The 27,230-nt window shown below is 34.4% G+C and overlaps 1 long non-coding RNA gene across 3 annotated transcripts; it reads left to right on the forward strand.

Annotated features, from left to right (window-relative positions):
• Window positions 1-959: 959 nt before the first annotated feature.
• Window positions 960-26,437, forward strand: LOC133191776 (uncharacterized). Of its 3 annotated transcripts, none has more exons than XR_009721737.1 (5): window positions 960-1,084; window positions 14,231-14,300; window positions 15,289-15,432; window positions 20,996-21,020; window positions 25,069-26,437. It is a non-coding gene; the product is annotated as an uncharacterized LOC133191776 (long non-coding RNA). The 3 variants fall into 3 exon arrangements; XR_009721736.1 differs by lacking the exon at window positions 25,069-26,437 and adding an exon at window positions 21,323-21,396 and having other exon boundaries at window positions 20,996-21,105; XR_009721738.1 differs by lacking the exons at window positions 960-1,084; window positions 14,231-14,300; window positions 15,289-15,432; window positions 20,996-21,020 and adding an exon at window positions 21,400-21,485.
• The last annotated feature ends 793 nt before the right edge of the window (window positions 26,438-27,230 follow it).

A 27,230-nucleotide genomic window follows, 5' to 3' on the forward strand; every position in this document is an offset into this window, starting at 1 on the left:
CAAAAGTGGGAGTCTATGATCTAAATTTTTAGATATTACTAAAAAAGTGTTAATTTTATGATAAAATTGGCTCAATTTTTTCCTGGAACTTCAGAATATATTTACTATATTTGTCACAATATAATGAAAGAATTCATAAGAAATAATTTAATAGATATTTCAGAACCAGCATAAAACATTTCACTGCAAAAAACATCTCTGTTTGCAACCAGCATGGAAAAATAGGAATCAAAACTTAACAGTACTGTATATATTTCAAAAGGGAAAAAATGATCATTTTCTTCTAAAAAACCTTCCGCCACAAAATATAGTTCCTGGCTTAATCCTATTTGAATTGAATTTAATCGCGGTTTTTTCATCTGATATAGTTTAATTTGCATAGTAGAATCCAGATTTAATGTTAGAACTTAAAAATAATGCAGAATTTTATAAATAAAGTTTCAGGCCAAAATCTGCTCAAAAGCTCAGGATCGAACCTCCTTAAGAGCATATTTTATGATTAAACAAATGTCATTTCAAACTCTACCAGATATACTGTAATACAGTGCCCTACACTCAGTATGTGTACAGGGTGATAAAAAATACATTATCAATATTGCCATTTATCATGTTTATTTACCAATAATTTCAAAACTTTTTAATTCTGTATTGCATATTTATGAAAAAATCATGACGATACTATCATCAATTACTTGCAATAGGATTAATCAATAAAATAAATGAATTGTGCATTTCCGTCCTCATCACCATCTTTCTTCAGCATCGACTGATACGAGGTTCGACATGGCAATTATAAATAAATATTTATCTTTTTATTCTGTCTTGAAATGCTGTACAGCTGGTCTGAAAAAATGTGATGGATTACCAGAGGAAATAAGATCTGATTTATTAGAATTAAATGTTCTGTATTTAAAAAAAAACGGGTTGGCAATTTACGAAACAATAGTAGGTCGGGTTATTTAGCCAACCAAAATGGCAGTACAGGCTCCGACCGAGGACTGAGGAAGCTTAGGATGACTAATAAGAATGGTTGCGGCGAGTGTTTTGTTGTGGAAGTATTAGAAGAATGTGTAAGAAACATACGGTTAGTCGCCTAAGTTCAAATCTATCAAATTCAAAGTTTTAATAAAAAGATATCTACAATTCTACACTTGGACGATACACTGATGTAACAGGGTTTTCTTATGCTGTTAAAGAAGAACTCCTGCGTCTAAGGTTCGATCATTTTATTTTGTCATGTTGAATAAATAAATACATCAATAAAGCCCTGAAAATATCAATAACAAATTATAAGTATTTAGAAAACAAACAACCATATTACATTTATAATGATATTCATGAATTTAGGCATGAATTACTTTATAATAATCAATCATAAAAGTATTACACATTATACTGAGCATTGAAATAAATACATGGAAAAGTAAGAGTTATTTCCCTTACATCGACGTCTTGAAAACGAGAATATAAATCGAACTATTCCAAATAGAACTATTACAAATAAAATGAATAGTTCACAAATCTATTTGCAATAATATATACACAATAAATAGAAAATAATTGTAGGTATACCTGATTGTGGATCAAGGCTCAAACAATGGCCACCCGATAAAAATAACGGGTCTTGATATATATACTCCTATTAAACAATAATTATCTTCTATATACACTTCTGCATAATTGATATTTTATTTACATACTCAAAGAATTTATACTTTAAGCTTCATTTAATAATGATAAAGTTGAACTCAGTATATCTTCACAAAATTACATTAAAAATCAAAGACGATGAATTATCGGAAAGTATAGAATAAGAATTAGTAAAGATAAAAGAAATAGAAGTCAACTTACAGTCTCTGTCCTGAGGTCTCGTCTCAATATTAATATTGTATATAATGATGACCAAAAATACTCATCTCACTTTCTCAATGGTCTATAGATGTCTGACCGATACACAAAGAGATCGGCGGGAAAAACGTCCCTAACCAATCGCAAGCTTGGATATTAAAACTGACCAATAACATTATATACCCTCAGGATAAGTAAGAACTTCTAGAACATAAGTAAAGATTAAAACCAAATGAAGTTGTAATATTTTATTAATTTTATTAACGGTGAGCGCAAAACTCCGTGAAAACGAAATGCTGCGCGATGCTAAAAATAAAATATATACACGTGAATATTAAGTCACTGAACTATATAATATAATATTCACTTAATAAAATAAATTAAAATATCACTCTATCACATATGCCCCCTCCATACGAAATGACGTCCTCGTCATTATACTTGGAGCATATGTACAATAGTACTAAATAAAAACATCTAAATCAAATACATACACTTACTTGGAATCCTTGTCTAAAATTGCATTCAACATTGCCCTGCATACCATATTTACAGCATACTCTCCATCTCGCATCCATTGGGGTGGTTTTGTAGTTCTCTTGGATCTGCGAGGGGGAGGTAAAGGTGCTATGCTGACCGAGTTTTCTACACTATCAATGGTTCCCTGATTTTCTTCCTGTTCTTCATCCTGTTCTGCAAGTTCCATAGCAGATGAACCTACTTCAGCAGCTCCAGCACTAACTTCATCTATAGATGAGTCTGTATCATCTGTATTTTTACTATCTCCATGCATGGAATCTGTTTCCTTCATTGTGGAATGAGAGGCGTCCCTCTCGGCTTCCATATCCTGTCCTCTCTTGTCATTCTGATCGTCACCAGTCCGATCAAGAGGGATACTTGTAGTTACTTGCCTAGGCACTTTCACTTTCTTGGAGGAAATTACAATTATGTCAGATTCATCATCTGAATCATGGTCCTGGTTTAACTCAAGAGTTTCTGGTTCTCTGTTGTTATCATGGACATTTCTCTTCCTCCTTGGAGCTGGAACAGGTGTTGGTTTTGGACTATTCTCCTGATCATCAGGATTAAAAGTCGCCACTGGGAGTAGTAAATTCCTATGAAGAGTGCGTTGCCTCCCTAAACCATTTTCCTTCTTTACAGTAAAGACAGGGATTTCAGGATTTGGCTGCGCAACAACAACATAAGGATCATCTTCCCATCTATTAGAGAGTTTGTGCTTTCCATCAAAAGCCAAGATCTTCACTAGAACAGTATCTCCGACTTTGATGGTACTTCCTCTAACTCTTTGGTCGTAGAACTTCTTCTGCTTTTCTTGGGCTTTCTTTGTTGCTTTTGCTGCCAACTCATGTGCTTTCTCAAGCCGCTTCTGTAGATCTGTGATATAGCTAGTCATTAGTTGTTTCTTGGTAGTGGTGTTGTTCAAACCAAATGCTATATCTACAGGTAACCGGGGTTGTCGTCCAAACATCAGGAAGTAAGGAGTATGGCCAGTGGTGTCTTGTCTTAGCGAGTTGTATGCATGCACCATTGGTCCGACATACTTCCTCCAGTTCTTTTTTTGTTCTGTTGATAACGTTCCTAACATCTGAAGTAAAGTCCGGTTGAATCTTTCTGTGAGGCCATTTCCCATGGGATGGTAGGGTGTTGTTCTTGATCTTTCTATTCCTGTGAGATTACAGAGTTCCTTAATAATATTAGATTCGAAATTTGCTCCTTGGTCTGAGTGTAGTCGTTTTGGAAGGCCATAATGAAGAACAAAGTTGTTATAAAAGGCTTCGGCAGTTGTTTTGGCAGTTTGATTTCTTGTAGGTACGGCAACGGCATATTTCGTAAAGTGGTCAGTGATTACTAAAATGTGTTGATATCCGCCTTTTGAAGTTTCTAATGTCAGATAATCCAAACAGACTAATTCCAAAGGTTCTGAAGTTTGTATGTTGACTAAAGGAGCTCTGTCAGTGGTTGGCGATTTTCTCAACAGGCATCTTTTACAACCTTTAATCCATTCTTCAATATGATACGTCATACCGGGCCAGAAAAATCTCTCTCTAATAAATGATGTTGTCTTATCTCTCCCTGGATGACCAATGTTGTTATGGGAATACTTCAAAACTTCGTTGACTAAGTCAGGTGGTATAACAAGCTGTTGTTGTATCTCTGAATCAATTGTTGTTTCTCGGTACAGCTTATTGTCAATGATCTTGAATTTGTCGAAGTTCTTTCTGAAGATTGTTGATTCTTGTGTCGGTGGTAACTCATGTTTCCTAGGAAATCTCTTCTGCTCCACAAAGTATATCCAGTCTCTTATGATAGGATCCTGATGTTGTGCTTTCTCAATATGATGAATATGCTGGCACTGTACTGACATCAAGGGCTGAAGAGTTTCATGGTTGAAACTTAAGCTTTCTATGTAAGGTTCTTGAGGCTGAACATGGATGCTTGCTATGGTCCTTATACAGTCTTGTGAGATTGGCAGGTAATCCTTAGGTTCTACAGCAGGTAATCTTGAGAGCGCATCAGCGTCTGAGTTGTTACGTCCTGGTCTGTAGAGAATATCAAAGTCAAATGCTGCCAATGCTGCCACCCATCGATGCCCAGTCGCATCCAGTTTTGCTGTTGAAAGTACATATGTTAAAGGATTGTTGTCTGTTATAACTGTAAATTTCTTGCCAAATAGATAGTCCTGAAATTTTTCTGTAACTGCCCATTTCAGCGCCAAAAATTCCAATTTATGTGCCGGATAGTTGCGTTCTGATTTACTTAATCCTCTACTAGCATAGGCAATTACATGGTTGATTCCTTCCTGTTTTTGATAGAGAATGGCTCCTAAACCAACTGAACTGGCATCCGTATGAATTTCGAATGGTAAGTCAAAATTAGGATAAGAAAGGATGGGTGGGGATGACAAACGCTGTTTCAGCATCTGGAAAGCTTCTTCCTGCTCTTGCTCCCAATGCCACTCAGGAATCCTAGTTTTCTTCTTCATTGTTGTTTTTGACTTGGTGGTTGACGGTATAAGATTCGTAAGGGGTCTAGCTATTTTTGAAAAGTCTTTGATAAATTTTCTATAATATCCCACAAAACCTAAAAACTTCCTGACCTCCTCTGGTTTTGTGGGTGTAGGCCATTCCTTAATCTTCTGAACTTTATCATCATCAGGTTCTATTCCCTTAGTAGATACAATATGGCCCACATATTTTATTCTTTTCTTAAACAAAGAACATTTCTTTGGTGATAATTTGATCCCACAATCCTTCAGTCTTTGGAATACCGTCCTCAATCTGTCTAAATGTTCATCAAAATTATCTCCTGAAAACACAATAGCATCATCCAGGTAAATAAAACAGATGTGATGATGAAGATCCCCTAAACACTCCTCCATTAGTCGCTGGTACGTTGCTGGAGCATTAACTAATCCCATCGCCATGCGATTATGTTCAAAGAATCCCAAGGGACCGACAGTGAAAGCAGTTCTCTCCTTGTGTTCTTCTGCTATAGGGATCTGATAATATCCTGACTTCATATCTAGGACAGAAAACCAAGTATTTCCAGCAAGCGAGTCCAATATCTCATCGATACGAGGAAGGGCATAGTTATCCTTCTTGGTCTTGCTGTTAAGATGGCGATAGTCTATGCAGATCCTCAGTTGTCCATTTTTCTTTCGTACTAGGACGACGTTTGATGAGAATGGTGAGTGAGATCTCCTAATAATTCCGGCTGCTAATTGTTGCTCTATGTGCTCTCTCACTTCATCAATCATAGATGGTGGAATGCGACGGAAACGTTGCTTAAAAGGCGTTTCATCTTCAAGCTCAATTCTGTGTTCCACAAAAGGGCAGTATCCAATGTCAGTGTCTCCTTTTGAGAATAAGGAATCATAGTCATTGAGCAATTCTTCAATTTTCTCTAGCTGCAACTGAGAAAGTTCATCTCGAGGCAGGTCAATTTGCTCCAATACATCTGATGTTTCTAATAAGTTGTTCCTTGGAAAATTTTGGACACTGACTTGTTGCACTTCACACAGTAACGCATGAGGGTAGACTGTCACTTTGTTTGTAGTAACGTTGTTGATGTGCACTGGTACTGGAAAATTCCTTGCAGTATCATAGGTGATGACACTGGGCTCTATATCCAGATCAGCTGGAATACGAGAGTTGACTGTAGGTGACAGCATCCCACACACAGGATGGTAAGGTAACTCATCATGCAGGTATCCCTGGATGACTACACTGCTGTTGGGTTGTATAGTCACAGGTCTCTCCTCAGCTGACTTCACCAGTGCTAGCACGTATGAACGTCTGGATAACTCACGCTCACGCAGGGTCATACATCGAAAGGCAAGGTACCATGGGGTATGTAATTTTGCCTTCTGTAGAAATCTGACACCAAATTTCTGTTTTGTTTCCATCAGAAGTACAGAAAGGATGTTGGTCCCAATAAGAACTGGTACTGACTCATGGTAAGTAGTCTCATTCACTATGAGAAACAAACACTCAATTGTCTCTGGTGCATCAGAAATGCCTTCAACTCGTAGTTCACATGATATTACACCATGATATGGCAATTCTGTCCCATCAGCACACTCAAGAGTAAGTAGGCAATCAACTGGCTGCAGTGGAATATCCTGTAGATGGGTATCATAAAATTTGCGACTTATAGTCGACACAGCAGATCCAGTATCGATGAGCGCCTGTGTCAGCACACCTTGTATCTGCACTTCTATCTCATTTGATGACCCGACAAGTGTTGTATTTTGTCTCGATATTTGTTTCCTAGTCTTTCGTGGAATAAAATCATGTTGACGTCTTGAATGGTCTAGTCTAACATGGCATCTTGTATCCGAGTGTCCATATTGTCCACATCTTATGCATAAAATTTGTGAGTTGATTTCAGTGGGACAAGGTTCCTCCATAAAGCCGCCAATTTGTCCCTCATTAGTGGCTTCTATTGGTTTAAATTGAAATTTCTACCATGGTATCCACCATATCCTCCTCTGTTTTGGTATGTGGATCCTCGGTTTCCTCTATATCCTCCTCTGTTTGGATATGATGATCCTCGACTTCTGTCAGAGTGTTGATAACCTCCACGGTTTCTTGAATAATTGTAATTTCCTGTATTAGTCTGTTCAGTTCTGGGAGGAAAATAATCCTTTGATTTTGATTTCTTGACTTCTCGCTCCATGTTTCCAATTCTTTTGTCCATAGCCTCTAATTTTCTAAGGATCAGGTCCATAGAGGAATCTTTATCTCCAATCTTGGATACTTGTGATTTCTTTTTGTCATTTGATGATGATGATGGTGCTGATAACTTCATGTCAAGCTCGATGGTACGTAATTCCTTTCTCAGTGTTTCAAAGTCATTGATGGTGTCATACTTGTAGCGGCTCGCATTGCGGAGATTGTTATCACTCAACCCAGACCATAATTTTGTTCTCAGCATCTCATTCTTCACATCATTGCTGATGGCTTTCCTCTCAATGCATCGCTGTAAGATGCTCTCCAATCTCATGCCAAAGTCCACTACAGTTTCTCCTTCCTCCTGTTTAGAAGCATAGAATTGCTGAATCAGCTTCTCACTGGGGTAGATGTTCCCATAGACTCCATCCAGTTTGGATAATATCTGCTGAGGAGTTGCATCTGTGGGTAATGTAAGCAGCAGACTCCTAGCTTTACCCTTTAAGGAGGATCTTATTGCTTGAAGGATTATGTGAGTTGCACAAGCACCATCCCTGAGAGCACACTGCACATCATTTTTCCAGACATCAAATGCTGTCTCATTTTTCTCCTCTCCAGAAAATATAGAAAACCGAGGACGAACAGTCGATGAATCAAACACAAATCCTGAGCATGTATCCGAATGTGATGGTTGATTGTGTTCCTGAGGTTCAAATTTGACTGTTGATGGTTTGCGAACTTTTGGCCTAGCTCCACCCTCTGCAGCGGGTGTGCTTTGGTCCAAAGGTGTCCTCAATAGCTGGTACTCATCATTTGTCAAGATCTTATAATCTGTGTGCTCAGACAAGTAATTGATCATACGTTGGATTTGCTGTTGATTAAGTGCACTGTCTTCACCCTTCTTCAAATGAACGCTTTGATCTGATGCCATGATTTTGCTTAAGTATCTCTAACCACTAAGTGCTATTGTAACTAAGCTCTAATAGTATGTCAACTTGTGTAAAACTATATAGCTAATTTCTTAATTAAGAATCTAACTCAAGAACTGTAAATAATTATAGCATTGTCAGGTTTCTTCTTACAAATAAATTTAACGCATGATAATCAATGCTGAAAAAAAATCAAGATTAAAGGCTAAAAAAAAATAAATTAATAAATGCTCAAATAAATTTAGAATTAAATTCTGAAAAAAATAATTCAATTTAAATTGAAAACACACTAACTTCTTAATCTGTAGCTGAAAATAAATAAATTAATGATAAATACTTTCAACCTTGATCAAATGCAAAACTGAAACTGAAATATTCACAATTTAGTATTCCTGAAATAAAGTGTTCTAAGAAAGATAACTCGTCAATTGCAATAAACTAAGGGCAGATAATTCTACATAGCGATCAAAGGTGTGTCTGCTCAAGCGTGACGATCTTCGTGACAGCACTCGTCTACACTGGAAATTTAAATCTATTAATAGCACTACACAAACTTGAATACTCTGCACAAGGTAATGGTTTCAAAGTGTGCTATATAAAGAAAAAAAACAGTCAAAATATTATGCTACTATGTACACTACAATAACTACTACTGTCTAATTCTAACTTATAAAATACACATAATTATATACAAACCAATGAACGCGATTCGCGATTGATCTAGATCTCAGGTAAACACAGGCAAAGGCTTTGAAGAAAAGACACGATTACATGTATAACCGACAGTATAATACTATCTCTATGTCAATTTGTGTATCAACCAAACACTCTCTAAATATATACACTCTACCGACAGACTTTGAATGACAGACTGACCAGAATAAATACACCTAACCAACACAAATATACGTTGACTGTGCTTTTGATCAGGTAATATACTAATACTCAACACTGATACCCAACGCTCAACTGTTGTACGTGGTTCTATAGGCACACGTTACCGTTATACACTATACATGTACTACTATCGTCGAAATGTCAACATTGTCAAACAGAAAGTAGAGAGTAAGAAATGAAAGGAGGGTGTTAGTACAAGCATGCAAAATTTACTCGCGGTTCCTAACTTTAAACTGAACGAAAAAAATGAGTTCAACTGAAACTTTTCAAACTGAAGAAAATCAAATGAAATAAACTGATAATTCACATTGTAAAAAAAAAATATGCAGCTGCAGTTTAACCAACAAAAAAATATATGCAGGTGAACTTAACAGAGGTGAAAAAATAACACAAGTGCAAAAAGGGTAACTTTACAATCTTACCGTACGTACGTACTCTCTCTCTCTGTATTTCTACTGGCCAGGCAAAATATACATGTATATATATACACAAATCACTACACTAAAGTTTTATAATACTGGTAAGTCCATGGACATCTTAGACGTCGTAGCATATCATATTCACTTCCGACATTGTCACAGTCCAGCAGTACCACGAACTGAGTTAATCACCACAGTACACACACGGGAAACTTTACAAAAGGAATGGAATGCAGGGTCCCTACATGGGCGCCATTTCTGTAACAGGGTTTTCTTATGCTGTTAAAGAAGAACTCCTGCGTCTAAGGTTCGATCATTTTATTTTGTCATGTTGAATAAATAAATACATCAATAAAGCCCTGAAAATATCAATAACAAATTATAAGTATTTAGAAAACAAACAACCATATTACATTTATAATGATATTCATGAATTTAGGCATGAATTACTTTATAATAATCAATCATAAAAGTATTACACATTATACTGAGCATTGAAATAAATACATGGAAAAGTAAGAGTTATTTCCCTTACATCGACGTCTTGAAAACGAGAATATAAATCGAACTATTCCAAATAGAACTATTACAAATAAAATGAATAGTTCACAAATCTATTTGCAATAATATATACACAATAAATAGAAAATAATTGTAGGTATACCTGATTGTGGATCAAGGCTCAAACAATGGCCACCCGATAAAAATAACGGGTCTTGATATATATACTCCTATTAAACAATAATTATCTTCTATATACACTTCTGCATAATTGATATTTTATTTACATACTCAAAGAATTTATACTTTAAGCTTCATTTAATAATGATAAAGTTGAACTCAGTATATCTTCACAAAATTACATTAAAAATCAAAGACGATGAATTATCGGAAAGTATAGAATAAGAATTAGTAAAGATAAAAGAAATAGAAGTCAACTTACAGTCTCTGTCCTGAGGTCTCGTCTCAAAATTAATATTGTATATAATGATGACCAAAAATACTCATCTCACTTTCTCAATGGTCTATAGATGTCTGACCGATACACAAAGAGATCGGCGGGAAAAACGTCCCTAACCAATCGCAAGCTTGGATATTAAAACTGACCAATAACATTATATACCCTCAGGATAAGTAAGAACTTCTAGAACATAAGTAAAGATTAAAACCAAATGAAGTTGTAATATTTTATTAATTTTATTAACGGTGAGCGCAAAACTCCGTGAAAACGAAATGCTGCGCGATGCTAAAAATAAAATATATACACGTGAATATTAAGTCACTGAACTATATAATATAATATTCACTTAATAAAATAAATTAAAATATCACTCTATCACACTGATACACAGTCATTTAGCTGGTACAATCACTAGTGGGGTTAAAAAATAATTTAATTCATAGTTTAACTTGCTGTAGTCCTTGTAACAACAGTAAAGCAGTGTAGATACCAAACACCAAAACCAAAAAATATAAAACTAATTTTTTGTTTGCACTGCAATAGACTGATGTCATCTGGAAGAGGAAGTAGTTGTAGATAGAATTTTCTAATCATTAAAATGATTAATGAGCTTCAGACCCGGTTTAAGAGAGGTGTGGTGAGGGCTCGTCTGGAGACGCAGTTAGATTATTTAACTAATTTAAAAGTAGTTCGTGCCCCAAAGCTATTAAAGAGTTTTAAGACTGCGTTACAACATCCTGATGACTAAATGCACCCTCCTCCATCACATTAAAACCCAAGAGGATTCTTATAAATTTATACTGGTACATAAACAAATTGATTGAAGAAATGCCCATGTAGAAAACGCATGGTTTTTTCTCGTCAATGTCGTAGCATTATACTGGTGGATGAAACTTGACATATTAGTATTGATAGAATACTTCCAATTACAATTACTTGTTTTTAATTTTAACCTAAAATCATTAAAGTCATGACTGTATTTGAAGACCCCTACAGTTTGGGGTATTTCGAATCCTGTGTGTACATGAGAGCAGATGAATAAAATACACATGCTGCACACTTGTTATATTAATTTTACATGTCAGATGTACACTCAATTTTTAGACAGGACCAAACTTTTACTAGTCAGTGTCGATCAGACATGCCTTATAAATGTTAAACCCTGTGTCCGAATGCATAAATATTTTTGACTTGTCTGATTCTTAACAGATTTAAAGAAATTTTTTGAACTTAATGAAGGCTAAATTAGCTATAAAAATAACTGACTTATTTAGATTTGTGTTATCATGAAGATAGAAATATTAATTGCGCTCCTCCTCTCATTAGCAATATTTATCGAGGTATAACTGAGTGTTAAAGATGGAAAATTTATGCTATGCTATAAGTACATATTTTAACTTCAGTATCTTGAATGGTAGGATATCACAAAGTTCTTTCTAGGACCCATTAGGTTCGATGTTTATATTCTACTCTAAAATGCTTAAAAATGAGTTTTTATACTACTGGTATCATTTACATTTTTGAAAAACATTTTTTATTATTTTTTTTTATCATGTTTTTATCACAAATATAGTTTCACTATATTTACCATGAAGAATTCACATCACATCAGAAACAGTTAATAACAAATGCTAGAAACAAATACAACAAAACAGAAACAGTTGTAACACCCTCTTGATCATCTTCGTGTGCTTTTATGCTACATATTATAATAGCTCGGGTTCGAGATTTAATGCTGTTAGTTGCTAAGGCAAATATAAACAAAAAATGGGGCAGAGTTCCTGGGCTCGACATTGTATGCTCATCCACTTGTCCAGTACATGTACCAGTAAAATTTTTCATGAACAAGTGATAATTACTGACCACTTGTCCGATTTGACAAGGGATATTTTTCTAGGAAGAATTTTTTTTTAGCTGAGCATGAAAACTTAAAGAATTAAAATTTGTTGTCAACTTTTTATCGGAGGTTCAAAATGAAAACATGCCATGCATGCGGTTTGTAAATAGTTAAATGTTGAATGATCCTGCTCGTAATAATGATGGCCCTGGTTGTCAAACTTGATCAGGAACAATGTTACTATGAAACTTGTCTGAAATATCTGATGTTTTTCAGGCATTTGTCACAATTTTAATTTTAATATTTAAAATACCAGGAAGTTGACTACTTAGAACTACAGTAACTTTGAAACGTGTACTTTTACTGAAGGAAATTTGGGTTTTTATTATCTGGCAGGAGAGCTTTAGCAAAAGACAATTAGGCTACAAAGGATAAGCAAAAGAAGGCAAAGAAAAATTTGAAGTCATATAGTCAGCTATTTCTTGTTACTATTTTTCTTTCATACATGTAATTATATAACATGATTTACATCTACTTTAGGATAGGATGATATAGTTTAGTAATTTGCAATAGATGTGTCCACTCAAAATCTCAAAAACAGACTCAATGAATGTATCATAGACTATTGTAATGTACAATATTTTTTCAAATTGTTAAATAGGTCTTTTATGAAATATTTTTATACAAGTAAAAGTTATGTTCAGACAAGTAAATTTCACAATCACTTACTTCGAGGGTAACATACCAGAATATTTTCCCCAATTGTGTCACCCAATGTCGAATGCATATCTTGTCATTTAATTATTCAGTTTTATTTATTTCAATATATTAATATCCAAAAACACTATTGCTTATGTAATTGCTAGTCATGAGGACCCCCTGGAGATAAGCCTATTATGGCAATAGATGGGACTGAAAAAAAAAAATCTTTGAGAAACAGATAATTGAGGTTTCAAGAATAGAGGGTAAAGTTCATAAACTCACTGAACTTGAGCACTTAGACATATCCATGGTATTTGAGAAAGAGTTTTAAAATACATAAGTAAAACTGTCATGAACAATAAATTTTATTTCTCCATTTTTTATTTTAGCACCTGAGCCAAAGGCTTAAGAGAGGTTTTCTGATCAAAATTTGTCTGTTGTCTGTCACTGTTGTTGTTGGAGGCGGCGACATAAACTTTTCACATTTTCATCTTTTTCTCCAGAACCACTTTGCCAATATTAACCAAACTTGCCACAGAGCATCCTTGGGTAAAGGAAATTCAAGTTTGTTCATATGAAGGGCTACACCCTCTTTCAAGGGGAAATAATTAAGAATTGTTGTAAATTTAATGGCATCTTTAAAAACATTTCTTCTCAAGAATCAGTGGACCAGAAAATGAAAATTCTCTGAAAGCTTCATTACTTAGTGTACATTCAGGTTTGTTTAAATCATGACCCCCCCCCCCCCCCCACAGGGTAGGGTGGGGCCACAATGGACAATCAAATTTTTACATATTAATAAATATACATCATCATGTGTAGTAAAAAAAAAAGTAGAACAGCAAGGCCATAGTGACTTGGGTGAGCATTGTTGCCCATGGCCACTTGTTCTTTTACAGGCATTTTTTACTTTGACAAATTGCACTTTAATAATATAACTATAAGCTTAAATTGGATAATATTTTATTAACAATAACATTGTTAATCAAACTTTGGTGAAACTGTGAAATTAACTTGTCAAATGACTAGAAATTTCTTACTGAATCTATATATGGATATACAGTTCTACAACATTTAAAATTTTACTGTGGCTCAGCACACATAAACAAAAATTTTTGGAGATCAATAACATTTTGTCGAAATCAAAGACAAAACCAAATGCTTGGGTATTTATTTACAAAGTTTGATTTGTTAATTTTTTACCATATGAATAATTTACCCTTTCTTTCCAGTAGACCCTTGTTATGCCATGCTTAGCTTAGAGCCAGGAATAGCAAATCAAAATGAACTTAGTCAGTTATTGTTCTTTGTAGAAAGAGACAATTTCTTTTCAGGTTTTCTTTTTCGGTTTTCATTTTAGGCCTACAGTATTTATTTTTTACTCAAATATTAGGAATATTATACTTGTGGGCAATCAATGAATTTAAGGAATACTCCTTTTTTAGGTGCTCATGATGCAACTTCCTGGATGGTGTGTAAATTGTTTATCAGCATGTGAAATCCACATGATTGAAGGTATCTTACCTATCAATAATATCAATTTTCTCTATTAAAAGCTGCATACGGAATTATTTTATTTCTGGTCTCAAATTTTTGTCCAAGCATCATTCATTTTTTCTTCATCTTTTATCTAGTGAGGGTCATATTAATTGATTAATAATTTAATCAAGGCTTTATAGTAAAATATAATGAATTATTTTCTTGTGTATGACCTTTAAAGGGGCATAGACTCAGATTTGAAGTTAATATTTTCTAAAATTTTCGACTAGATCATGACATGTGTGGCTATAGTATTTCACAGGGAAATATCATAAAAAAACTTATTTTACCTGGAAATTATTGAACTACGAATTTAGGGACGCATTTGATTGACACATCCTTGCACTTTCACAAAGTAAAACTTCATCCTTGATACTTAAAAAAAGTAGAAATTTTGTTGTGTTTTAGTAAAAAAAATTAAAGATAAATCCAGAAAATTCACAGTTGAAATGTGAGAAAGCAAAACCAACTCATCAGTATTGTCAGTCCGTGCTCAGTGATGTGTGCAGAGTTTAACAAATTGAACACACCCAATGGAACGTAAACTGTTTTGTGTTCAATTTGTTAAACTCTTCACACATCACTGAGCACGGACTGACAATACTGGTTAGTTGGTTTTGCTTTCTCTGATTTCTACTCTTAATTTTCTGGATTATATTTTTTTTTTTATATTTTTTCATTAATATGTATCAAAAAACCTATTTTTCTTAAGTATTAAGGATGAAGTTTACTTGTGAAAGTGCAAGGATGTGTCAATCAAACGCATCCTGAAATTCATAGTTTCAATAATTTACAGATAAAATAAGTTTTTTATTATATTTCCGTGTGAAATGCTATAGCCACATATATGTCATGATATAATACAGACAATTTGAGAAAATATTTCAAAATGTCGAATCAGTGTCTATGTCCCTTTAAGAGTAACAGGTAACTTCACTTTTGAAAATAATTTTTCTTATTTCAGGAGAAGTCTTCCTTGTTAAAGATCAGCAACGGCAGATAAACAATTCATGATGCAATCTGCTCACTAAAAAGATTACACCAATACATCCCATGACATGTATTTCTACCTGTCACCTATGTAACCTTTGTCATGCTCTTCAGAGAGGTAAGAAAACAAAATAATTATGAAAAAAAATTTTGGTAAAAGTGACACTTAGAGATCACTTTACATGGTGTCTGTCTGTCTGTCATACCCTAGATCTTGAGAACTGTAAGAGGAATGGATTTGATACTTTGCACTTGCATTGCTTGGCACTTTGGCTTTTGTAAAATACCATATACAGTCAAACTCGTTTACATTGAAATTTAAGGGACCTTGAGATTTATTTCAAAGTAAACGAATTTCATTATATCTGTGTGCTATGAATTACATAAAAAATGTAGATACAGTTGAACTTCATTATCTGGAACACTGATATCTTGAATACCATGGATATGTCAAAGTGATTTGCTGTACCAACCACTTATTCTTTAAGCATTTTACCCTCGATATCTCGAATCCTCAGATATCTCGAAGTTTTTTCTTGGTCCCTTCAAGTTAGAGGTACCGAGGCTTGACTGTACAGTAAAAAAAATATACAATTGCGAATTCATATTTTTTACATAACATTACATGCAGTGTTTCAGAAATGTACTTATCTCTATTTTTCAAAAAGTCCTAAATTTTTTTTACTGTTTTATTTTTATTTTTTTTTTGATCTGTGTTAGAAAACTATCAAGACTATTTATACACGAAAAATGTTCGTCCTGAACATTGCCGCATAGATGCAATGATTTGTCAGGTTCGAATCTATAGAACAGCCCTGTCTCATCAGCATTGAAAACATATGCTTCATATACTTCAATTCAGGAAGTTTATTTTCCATTTACTTAATTACAGTGGATTTATTTACTCCGGCACTTTCTCCACTAGGGCTGTGTCAATATATTGATTAATCAATACATATCGATATTCAGGAATTTATCGTATCGACAAACTAACTTCCAATACGTATTGGGCAGACAGTTTTTCTTATAATTCTGTGAAAAAGTTGGGAATTTCAGTCACCAAAGATAATTTTTAACTGTTTTTAATTAAAACTGGTCAATAATAAAATAAACATTAAGGAGATAGCACATCTTAATTAACTATTGCAAAATTCATATACAACTATATTTTAACATATTAGTTTTTCAGTCATTAAAAGTTTGAATTTGAAGTGTTCTTTGTAAAGACAGTGAGACATGTGAACTTCCAATTTGGTATTAAAACACCCAGTTTTTATCAAATTTATGCATTAAATGATTTACAAGACCTTTTTGCTAGACTTATTTTAGAATCCAATATATTGCATATTGCTTTATAAAATATCTTATCGAAATATTTTGGTCAATACACAGCCCTATTCTCCACACACCAATGTACACATGACACCCCTGCGTATTTTATCCATGTCGGTCTTAATGCCATAGTTAGAAAATAAAAATGGCGACTAATATGTTACGGTGAGAAATGCTCAATGATTATTGTTTTATCTATACAACACATAATTAAATTTGTACAGGTCCACCAACATCAAATCACCTGTGAAAAATTAACACGTGCTAGACTTTATATATAGTCAGTCACCTGAGTCCACGCGTCACAATCGGCAACTTCAATGTACCCGTTATCAAAACTGCTATAAGCTTTGTGTTCAGCGGACCCCAAAATCACTTCAAATTAACAGAGTTTTTCAAGTTTACCGATTTCAATCTAAACGAGTATTTATTGCAAAGAAACTGTACCAGCATTTTAGGAGAAACCCAGTTCATTTCAAACAAACCGATTTTTCAAACAAAGAGAGTTCAATGCAAGTGAGTTCGTTACATTACAATTCAGTTGACCTTGACCTTTGATTGTATAAAATCACTCTGGCGGTTGATTGAATTATTATTATTTTTTTCTTTGTTTTTTGATTTTGAGAGGCAGGATTTTGATAATTAGCATTTATATCACATGTTACTGTATATGAGCTCATGACACTGTACTTTGAAACTGTATGCAATATAACCACACAAACTGAAATTTAAATACAATGAAAAGACATCAGGATGGGTATACCAAAAGTATCGTTGTAGAGTGAATAGAGACTGAAATCTCTTTTGGAAGATATCTGGGATAAAGATATATTTATTAAAAATAATTATTTTAATAATTATACCCCCATTCCGAAGGAGAGGGGGGTATACTGTTTTACCCTTGTGTGTCTGTCTGTGTGTCTGTCTGTCTGTCCGTAACAAATATTTCGTCACAGTTTTCTCAGCAACTACTCATCACAGATGCTTGAAATTTTAGTACACACTTTATTGAGGTATGCCATATGGTGGGATTCATTTTCATACGAATCTGATTTCAACTTCCTGTTTATCCGTGCGTCTGTCTGTACCATACATAACAATTTTTGGTTGCAGTTTTCTCAGCAACTACTCATTGCAGATGCTTGAAATTTTAGCACATTCTTTGTTTAGGCATGCCATATACTGTAGATTCCTTATTTTACGCGAGTACTTATTATCGCGAAATGACCCAAGGGTGTCAAATCGCGAGAATAATAATTCGCGAATGGTTGTTTTATCTAGAGTTTTTACATACATTAAAGCACCATAAAAATAAAAGCGAGTAATTTTATTTCACGAGCGGTGCTTCTCGCGTAATTACGCGATAATTTATTCCTCATGTATATTTAGGAATCTACAGTAGTGGGATTTATATTTGTACGAATCCAATGTCAACTTCCTGTTTATCCGTGCATCTGTCCGTACCATACATAACAAATTTTGGTCGCAGTTTTCTCAGCAACTACGGATTGCAGATGCTTGAAATTTTAGCACACTCTTTGTTTAGGCATGTCATATGTTGGGATTCATTTTTGTTCGAATCCGATGTCAACTTCCTGTTTATCCGTGTGTCTGTCCGGACCATACATAACAAATTTTGGTCGCAATTTTCTCAGCAACTACTGATTGCAGATGCTTGAAATTTTAGCACACTCTTTGTTTAGGCATGTCATATGTTGGGATTCATTTTTGTACAAATCCGATGTCATCTTCCTGTTTATCCGTGTGTCTGTCCGTACCATACATAACAAATTTTGGTCGCAATTTTCTCAGCAACTACTGATTGCAGATGCCTGAAATTTTAGCACATTCTTTGTTTAGGCATGTCATATTTTGGGATTCATTTTTGTACAAATCCGATGTCAACTTCTTGTTCATCCTTGAGTCTGTCCATAACTGAACTTGTGTATATTCACATCAGAATGTATATTCACATCAAAGCGGGGGTATTACTAGTGAACATTGGCTCACAGACTTCTTGTTAATTTCAATTTTATAATTCACTTTAGCTTTGAAGGGTGGAGAATCATATATCTATTGTCAGATTTTATATGATAAATGCTATTCTGTATGGGTCTTACTATTTGTGGATTTTTTTTCTTTGCTATATAAGGGCTATTTTGAAATTAAACATTTACTTTTACTCCATAAAAGAAAGACATTAATTCATGAAAATTTGTCAACATTTTAACAAGAACAAATAAAACAGCTATGCAAAATTTCTAATTGATAGGATAATTAGACATGTCCCATTGGAATTATAAACTTGCATATGTCTATTGACCTAAAGCATCATTGCTTCTTCATTTTCATCTCATGCCAGCCATAGATCTTTACCGTGTTGAGACAGTCTGGAAGCTTTAATGCTTCTTTCTCTGTCATCACAGAAACTACTCAACTGATTGAGATGAAACCTTTTTAGGGTTAACAGGCATGTTGCGTAGATGTGCAGAAGGAAGGTCATTTTACCCACACTTACATGCACATGCGTGCGCGTGCAAGGAGTGAAATGACTGAAGCAATTGAAACACCATTAACCTTCCTGTTTTTTTATGATATGCTTTGAACTGCATTGTATAAACTTATATTAGTAGTGTAGACAAGAAGAGGTGGTTGAATTAGCAAGAAAGCATGTGCATGCATGTGTGCTTTGCTCTGTTTGACTGACACAAAAAATCTCAATAACCTTTTTTTTTTGATGAAATGCTTTGAAATTTAAAACATAGTCATACACAAAAAGGCTCTCCATTTTGATATAATATATGAGATATTGTGAAAACACGCTCATGCAAGTGTGCTGCAATTTGATTGGCTTAAACTTTAAATGGCTGTTACAGTAGTAACTTTCTTAGTTTTTAACAAAACTGGATGGAATTTACAATATAGATAGGTGTAATGGGTTCCTACATTGTGCTACTATGAAAATTGAATGCAAGAACGTGGATTCTGATTTGCTAATACTTATATGGCTGTATCTCTCATAGTTTTCAATGAAAATCTTTAGATTTCTTACATAGCTATTTATTGTGAGTCTCTTCACGAGGAAGGAATATGAAATATTTAGAAAATATGGGCATGTGCATGCGCTAGAGGTGTAAGGATACAGCAATACATCGATCGTATTGATCGCAAGGGCTGACGATACGCGTATCGCCATGTATGTATTGTGATACAGTAGAAGATAATTTTCATTGTTTTGTTTGTAACTTCTGCATTCAACCTAACAAATTTTAATGCTTTAAAATGGCTGAAAAAAGGTAGCAAAGAAAAAATACAATATCAAGACTATAAATCCACCTTTTATTAACTTTGATAAGGGTTATCAAGATATTCTTTGTATATTTTCTATAACTGTGGAGTTAGCAAAGAATTATATGTTAAGATAAAGCTTAATTCAATTGGTGACAGCTGTATCATGGTACATGTTGTATATCACATGACCATATCATTGTTAGGTAGTTTGCGATATACTCAGGCCTAGCATGCGCTGAAATCCAATTGGCTAATGTAATACTCAAAGAACTATACCAGTGTTGTTTTTCGAATAAATACTACTGAAAATAAAGTATAGATTTATTAAACAAAAGAATTGCATAATTAAATGAAGCCTGTAATGAATGGGGCCCATAAGAGAATGGGGAAGTGTTTGGGGAACATCTGAAACAGTTCTCGTTACAGTTAGCACTAGTTGTTATTGTTTTAGCAGATCTTTTAGTCTGGAAAAGAGTTCTCCAAAGAGCTACGTAAAATTCTATAGGTATGCTTGCTGTGTCGCGTTGACGTCAAAATCTATTTTATTGATGTAATCAGATATCTATACCTAGCTTAGATTTTTTTATGATCTCCGTATTTCTGATTGAAATTCTAAGAAGCTTGCACAAAATGAATTGAAATGAAATTTACTAATTTCTATTTACCCATTAATATACCATTGAAAAGAAGAAATAAAATATTTGTAAAATATTTGTTGCTTTTATTAATTCTTAGTGTTTGTCAAACATATATGCCATTTTTCACCAAAAGGCATTACTTGGAAAGAAAAATAAACACTATGTACTAATAATCTCTTAACAGCCCTCATAATGCTTGTATCAAATAATATTTGACCACCCTTAGATTTTCTTTTAATCGTAAATAATGATGCTGTTCATCAGGCGACACGTGTTCCTTGGAACACTCTTTTAATTTTAGCTAGCAAGATTATTTGAACTTAAAAGTCAAGTTAATAATCTTCTAACAAACATTTTCTTCTGTCATGTTTAATTCATAGTCACTAGGCAACACTGAAATTTCCACTCATTGCTTTTCAGTCATCGACAGGAAAAGGAATTACCGGTAAGTTGACAGGACTTTCCACACTGTTTCTGGTAGCAGCTTATGATTGAATTGATGGTAAAAGACGTGGCCCACTTAATCAAAGGTAAATCTCATTGAATAGTGCTAATAGTACTGATATTTTTTTTTACTCTGTTTTGCATCGAAGCTTTAGGTCAAAGGCAAATTTTCTTTGTGTGGATTCTTTTATTCTTCTCAGAAATGTGTGGCTGCTAATTGAGCCATAGCTGTCTGTTTTCTTTGAGAATCAAAGAATTGCAGCAGATCTTTTAGGTTTTCAATGAAATTTCCTTCTTTTTCAGATAATCTGTATAGAGTGGCACCTTAACCACCACTGGTGAAATAGATGACTAGTGGATGGTCATCACTTTGCAGCTTACTTTCACTTTCTGCAGCCCATCTCTTCTCATCCACAATCATTGTCTTTGGAGGAATGGTGACAGTGCAGTCCTCATGGCTGGGCAGGTAACTTCCTTTCCTTTATTTCTCAGCTTTCACCTTTCTTACAAAATTTATTTCCATAGAACACTGCTACAATTTTCTTCCTCTAAGAACACAGTATATGTCACTTGGGTAGCAGCTTAGAATTGGGTTTTCCCAATGGCACTGAAGGTGGCAATTTTGTATTGAGCATCTCCTTCCACTCTGATACGTGTATCAGGAGTCCCCATTTTTCATTTAGATCCTGAATGTTCTGTCTTATATTCATCATGCTGGTCTTCTACCCCCACAATAAAGGTTGGGGGAATATATAAGAATCACCTTGTCAGTCTATCGGTGCCAACTTGTTGGTCATTGGAAGCTCAAACTTGGTACAAAGAATGTTTATGACCTGTTGGTGTGTCAAGATCTTGACCCAAGGTCATTCAGGCTAGTTCAACAGGGTTTGACACTAAGGCATGTTTGACCCAGTCTAGTAAATGAGTGGTCCAGTCGTGTAAAAGACCAAGTGGTCGTATTGATAAAATAACTGTTGAATCCCCATTTCAGTCCTTCAAATAAATAATCTAAAAACTTTTAAAGAAAGGACAAGATATGGTAACGGCCGAATCTGGCCCCTTGTTTGATGTAAAAATCAGAACACAGTTAAAATTGTGATAGTTTGCAGGTAAGAATTAAAAATAATGCTTGTTTTAAAACCAGCACTAATTTTGATTCAAAGCTTACACGGAGGCCACAAGAGGGTGTAGAAGTAGGTTATTTTCCAGAATTTCCTCAATTCTGGTTGCATTTTGTCAAATTTGCAGGGGTTGAAATATATGGTAGCCTGATGCCTGGGGCTAGTCAATTTAAGACTCGGGCTAGCTAATTCAGATGTAATGATAGTCCATCGGACTAGCAGAATGGGGAAAAAATCTCAACAGTTTACTTTCATTTTTCTATGTCGAGTGGTTTCATTAGACTGAGAACTACATTGTAGTTTAATTTGTTTCTGTCACCACAGCCTTTAAAACTTTTACTTGTTATGTTTTCATTTCGCATGAAAAAGTTGTTGGGCTAGTTAGTTTGAGGTTTGGGCTAGTAATTTTTACTGGTCAATAGCCCCTGGGCTAGTGGGTTTTCCAGGAAAATTTAAACCCCTGATTTGAGATACTTTTCACTTTGGGAAATATAGAGCACAAGGCTGCCTATCTGAGATTTTTATGCCCCGCCATGAATATGGCCGGGGCATATAGTGTTTGTCATGTCCGTCTTCCGTCCTTCCGTCCTTCCGTCCTTCTGTCCTTCCGTCTGTCCTTCCGTCACACTTTGCGTTTAGCTCTGTTCAAAGCTCAGTTTCAAAGAAACTATCCAAGATATTTTTATCAAACTTCATATGCTGATAGATATTGATGAGGGCTATGCAACTGCATCAACATTTTTTGACCTTGACCTTTCCTTTGACCTTGACCTCACTTTTCTTAAATTAGTGTTTAGCTCAGTTTTAAAGATACCATTCAAGATAGTGTAATCAAACTTCATATGTTGATACATACTGATGTAAGCTATTCAATTGCATCAACATTTTTTTGACCTTGACCTTTATTTTGACCTTGACCTCACTTTTCTTAAATTAATGTTTAGCTCTGTTTTAATGAGACCATTCAAGATATTTTTAACAAACTTCATATGCTGATACATACTGATGAGAGCTATTCAACTGCATCAACATTTTTTGACCTTGACCTTTCCTTTGACCTTGACCTCACTTTTCTTAAATTAGTGTCAAACTTCATATGCTGATACATACTGATGAGAGCTATTCAACTGCATCAATATTTTTTGACCTTGACCTTTCCTTTGACCTTGACCTCACTTTTCTTAAATTAGTGTTTAGCTCAGTTTTAAAGAAACCATTCATAATATTTTCATCAAACTTCATATGCTAATACATACTGATGTAACCCTTTCAACTGCATCAACATTTTTTGACCTTGACCTTTCCTTTGACCTTGACCTCACTTTTCTTAAATTAGTGTTTAGCTCAGTTTTAAAGAAACCATTCATAATATTTTCATCAAACTTCATATGCTAATACATACTGATGTAACCTTTTCAACTACATCAACATTTTTTGATCTTGACCTTTCCTTTGATCTTGACCTCACTTTTCTTAAATTAGTTTCTGAATCAAACGTCATATGCTGATACATACTGATGTAAGCTATTCAACTGCAGCAATATTTTTTGACCTTGACCTTTCCTTTGACCTTGACCTCACTTTTCTCAATTTGTGTTAAAATGTTGCATTACTAATATACCCTTGGCGGGGCATTCATGTCCTATGGACATATTTCTAGTTATACATAAGATGCATCTGATACTATTGTATGAAATATATAAATTTGGTAGATAGGCAAGCTTGTGCTCTATGTTTTCTGATCCAAAATGTGCTGTAAAACCAATGAAAATTTGCATAAAATGAGAAAATTCGGAAACTGACATTTTTCCTGACCTTCCTGTGGCCTCTGTGTATCCCATTACTTAGAAACAATACTCAATTTATGGCAGGGGTGACAACAGGTTTTTAACTGAAAAACTGTTGCAACATTCTAAAAGACACCCCAAACCAGGGGCCAAAAAGGGATCTTAGCCTATCTTATCCTTTCTTATATGTTAGATTGTAAACAGTCATTGCTCTGTAAAGAAAAAATCCCCACATGACCCAATCACTATTTTTAGCCACAGCTGTTATTAACAAGTCGAGGGCAAAACTACTTTTGTTCAGTACAATGTTTCAATATGATGTAAATAGTTATGTTTAGTATAGTTTTAAACTAATTTATTAATATTAACGATAATTATTTTATGAAAGTTTGTTGAATCTTTAAGGCTTATATTGCTCAAATGTCCTGATGAACCCGACTTGATTGGCGGGATCCCATCAAACAGTCTGGCAAAATTCAAGGTCACTGACAGAAATGATATAAACTTCTTGTCCAGGATATCAGTTTGCAATGGAGAATCATTGAAGCTCATTCTTGGTACAAAGATTATTGAAGACCTGAGAGTGTGTCATGACCTTGGCCCATGGCAATTCTGGCAAGTTCAAGGTCACTGGCTTAAAAGGTATAAAACACTTGTGTAGGCTGTAACTTTGTAATGGAGAATCATTGGAAGCTCTTACTTGCTACAAAGATTGTTTATGACCTGGAAGTTTGTCTTGACCTTGGCCAAGGTCATTCTGACAAGTTCAAGGTCACTGGCAGATAAGAGATAACATACTTGTCCAGTCAATAACTTTGTAACTGAGCTTTAATTTGCTACAAAATTTTTTTTCTGACCTGAGGGTCATTGTGACAAGTTCAAGGTCTCTGGCAGAAAAAATGTAAGTCTATTATTTTGTATTAATGGAGAAAAATTGGATGTCCATATTTCACTCTTAGATTAATCATGTCCAAAGATCTGTCCTTTTTTTACCAAAGTCATTTTGGTAAGTTCAAGGTCACATTTACACATTCTAAATAAAAGAATTGCAGCAGGGTTATAACCTTTTTATTTTGTTAGCTCGCTCACAGCACCTTTAGCTGACATAAGTGATGTAATAATTTTTCTCACTTTGTTTCAGGTCTACTGCATGTTGACAGCTGATACTTGTTCTCTATTTACTCCAAGAGGCCTACTACACATTGTACCTCAGTTATGACTGTACTCGTACTGGCTTCTATGATGTTATTTTCCTTTACCTGCACTGTGTTAAACTTGGTCAATTCTGTTACTGTCGAACACCAACAGATGAAAATAAGATTAAGCTGATCCTGCCAACATTGTGACATAAGCGGTCCAATGTCCAATATCTCACTCTGCAGTCAAACATTGGAAATGTTAGACTTTTTTAGTATTGATTTATATAGTTACATATTTTAAAAGTAATAACAATTCTTTTTATGCCCCCGGATCGAAAGATCCCGGGGGTATATTGTTTTTGTCCTGTCTGTCTGTTTGTCTGTCTGTCAACTTTAACCTTGCCCATAACTTTTGATTTGTTGGAGCTATTACTTTCATATTTCACATGTGTATTTCTTGTGACAAGACCTTTCTTTGGGTACCATCATATTTGACCTTTTGACCTTGACCTTAGAGTTTGACCCACTTTTGCAAAATTTTATGAGACTTTAACCTTGGCCATAACTTCTGAACAGTTGGTGCTTGGGGTTTCAAACTTCACATGTGTATTCTTTGTGACAAGGCCTTCCTTTGGATACCAACAATTGACCTTGACCTAGGAGTTTGACCTACTTTCGAAAAACTTTAACCTTGGCCATAACTTTTGAATGGTTAATGCTAGGGCTTTCATACTTCACATATGTAATCCTTGTGACATCACCTTCCTTTGAATACCAACCACTTTGACCCTTTGACCTTGACATAGGAGTTTGAACTACTTTTGAAAAACTTTAACCTTGGCCATAATTTTTGAATGGTTGGTGCTAGGGCTTTCATACTTCACATATGTAATCCTTGTGACAAGACCTTCCTTTGGATACCAACCACTTTGATGTTTTGACCTTGACATAGGAGTTTGACCTACTTTTGAAAAACTTTAACCTTGGCCATAACTTTTAAATGGTTGCAGCTAGGGCTTTCATACTTCACATATGTAATCCTTGTGACAAGACCTTCCTTTGGATACCAACAACTTTGACCTTGACCTTAATGTTTTACTGACTTTTAAAAAACTTTAACCTTCGCCATAACTTTTGAACAGTTGCAGCTAGGGCTTTCAAATTTAACATTTTTTATCTTTTGGCCTGGATTTTGACTTGCATTTGAGAAACTTTAACCTTCGCCATAAGCTGCCATACGGGGGCATCAGTGTTTCACAAACACATCTTGTTATTGATGTATGTTTAAGTATGCAAAAATGAACATTGATGATATTAAAGGTGAGGTATTTATTTGTGATTTCTCTTCTGAATAAAATTTTATATCAATAATTTATGCTCTTGTTTATACAAACCGCAAATGAGGCTTTCTATTCATTAGGAACTGGACCCATAATTACTTCCTTAAGGAGGAATGCCACACCAAAATTTAATTCCATTGGTCTTAAGGCATCCATGTTAAGGAAGCTCTAAACACTAATGAAAAATGCTTTTTGGGCTTTGAGAAAAATATATCATATAAAGGTGCACATATTCAGTGTATCAAGTTCATTTTCAACATAGGGTACCTGCCTTATTTCTGCAGAAAAAATGTTCAAAGACAATGAACTATTTGTGAACAGAAATCACTGTTTTTTACTTGCACCAGGAAAATGAATGGAAATAATGTATTCAATTACTTAATCTTGGTCTAACATAACATTAAGAATACTTTAATTCATAAGAAATTATGTCATTAACTGTAGATTCCCATTTATACTATTTTTCTTCTAAGAGCAAATCACCCAATAAAACTACCCTACAAATAGAACTCTTTAGTGTGCAGTGTTTAGAGCTTCCTTAAGTCATGGTTTCAGCATTGAAAGGCCTAGCTCTTAATTATTTTATAAGAATTTTCTCCAATTTTTCATAGAAAATGGAAAAAAAATGTTTTATTTGCAAATAAGATGCTTTATAGTTAAAAATCTGTTGTTAATGAATGCATAATATAAATATCTCATAAAATATGTGAAGAAAAGCCAGATAGACATTTTAATTTTTTTACTAAAAGTTTTTTTTCGAAAAAGTACATTATTTGTGAATATTTTCAAAACATATGGATAATATATTCAAAAAACAAGTCACA

Source organism: Saccostrea echinata, unplaced genomic scaffold (assembly GCF_033153115.1).
Source record: "Saccostrea echinata isolate AGI-Se365-2 ecotype Australia unplaced genomic scaffold, CSIRO_AGI_Sech_v1 ptg000024l, whole genome shotgun sequence".
Taxonomy (NCBI): Eukaryota; Metazoa; Mollusca; class Bivalvia; order Ostreida; family Ostreidae; genus Saccostrea; species Saccostrea echinata.